Below are 1,940 nucleotides of genomic sequence, written 5' to 3'. Positions count from 1 at the left end.
CCTTTGCCTGTTTTTCAAACCTTTAAAAAAAATTAAGTTAATGTTTTTTTCTACTGTATATTTTTTTGCATAACTTCTTTATCAAATATGTACTACAAACATATTTCTCTCAGTTATGGCTTGTCCTTGTGTTCTAAAAAAGTATCTTTCCACTGAACAGAAGTTTTTAAAGGAAATGAAATTTAACTCACTCAACTTTTCCTTTCCTGGAATGTGCTTTGGGTATTGTATCTAAAAATCCATCCTCTAGATTTCCTCCTCTATTTTCTTATGGGAGTTTTATAGTTTTCTGCTTTCCAAGTGTATTCGTACTGAGATAGTTGAGTTATTTTTCTGTGAGAGATGTAAGTTAGCATCTATATTCATTTTTTTCACAAGATGTTCAGTTGTTCCTACATCGTTTGCAGAAAAGACTATTCTTTATGCAGGGATGTTTTTTGTTTATCAAAGATCAGTTGACTGTAATTGTGTGGGTCTATTTTATATTCTTATTTGTGTTCTTATTCTACCATTTTATTTGCCTTGAAAATACACCTCCAACTTTCTTCTTCACTATCACGCTAAGCAATCTTTTAAACATTTGTGTTATGTTTTCTCACTTGGGGACTTATTCACCATAACCCAAGATGAACTTTACATTGATGATCCCAAAATGGAAGTATGAACTGTTGCAGGAAATATCTTGTTATAAAGAATAACAAATATTTATTTTCATCCATTTTGTGTCAGATCCTAGGAAGTAACTTTTGGAAATGAGCAAAAACAGGTTAAAGGAGAATATTTATAAAGAATGGATTCTCAGATGCTTAATGTTTTTCACTGTGGTTGTATAAATTCCCAGGGCAGATTTGCCTCCTGTTGCTGTAACTGAATACTGAAAGTGAGTACCTTATAGAGATTGGGTTTTTTTACCACGGTTCTGGTGGCTGGGAAGTCCAAGAGCATGGGGGGGGCAGCATAGCTCGGCAGGGGGCCCTGGAGGGCAGGTGAGGCAAGCCAGGAACTCACCTCGGGGGCTGGTCCAGCCGTGAATGAACTGGACTGAACCCTCAGGACTCAGTCACCTCCGAAAGACATGCATTTGTAGATTAAGGACAAAGGGCCGATCTTATCAGGGTAGTGATCTCCACTTTCTCCCCTTCCTTCTCTCTACAAATACGTTGAGCAGTTGGGGCTGCTGCTTGGCATGGTGAGATTTCATGGCACCAAATCTTGGGCAGAGTATCATGACAGGTATGTTACACTTTTTATAACTTTTGTGTCTGACCCTCCTAGTGTCTTCACACTTTCTTTATTTCTGTTTTCCTGAGTTTATGACCTAGAGTTTTACTTACTATTACTTGTCTAAACAACTTTGTGTTACAGCTGCTCTCTATAAAGTTTTTCTATTATGTTTATTCATTATTTCTGTCTTTGTCGTTTATTCCTATCTTCTATTTCATTTAAATGGTAATACATTCTCAGGTTGAAAATGTAATTTACATACTTTCCTTTGTGGTCCTAACACACTGAAGAACATCCACTTTTCTGAAATGCAGACTCATATGCACCGCATTGGTCTGCCCCGGCCACAGGGTCTGGGCAGTCTGGGAATGGGAGGCCCTAACGGCAGCCATGATGTCTCAGTCTGGAGCCGCGACAGCACGGTCCAGGCACTAGCGGCTTTGGCAGCAGCTTGTTCCTCTTTCCCAGTCAGCCGACTTCTTGCTGCCTGTGTGCTGAAAGGAGACCCAGTGAGGGTGCTAATCCACTTCTCAGCGGTCTCACCCCTGTGACCCAGTCTGTGTCAAAGTTCCCTCGAAATGCCGACATACAGGGTTTGGGCTGGGCACTCATGTTGACTCCATAAAAGTCTGATCATAATTGTTTTATTTTTAGCAAGGGTTAATTTCCTTTGCTGACTGAATCAGGACTTTTTTTTTTTTTTTTTTTTTTTTTTT

This window comes from Fukomys damarensis, unplaced genomic scaffold (genome assembly GCF_012274545.1).
Source record: "Fukomys damarensis isolate Sample0158 unplaced genomic scaffold, DMR_v1.0_HiC HiC_scaffold_17, whole genome shotgun sequence".
Classification (NCBI taxonomy): Eukaryota; Metazoa; Chordata; class Mammalia; order Rodentia; family Bathyergidae; genus Fukomys; species Fukomys damarensis.
This window is presented reverse-complemented; position numbering follows the sequence as displayed.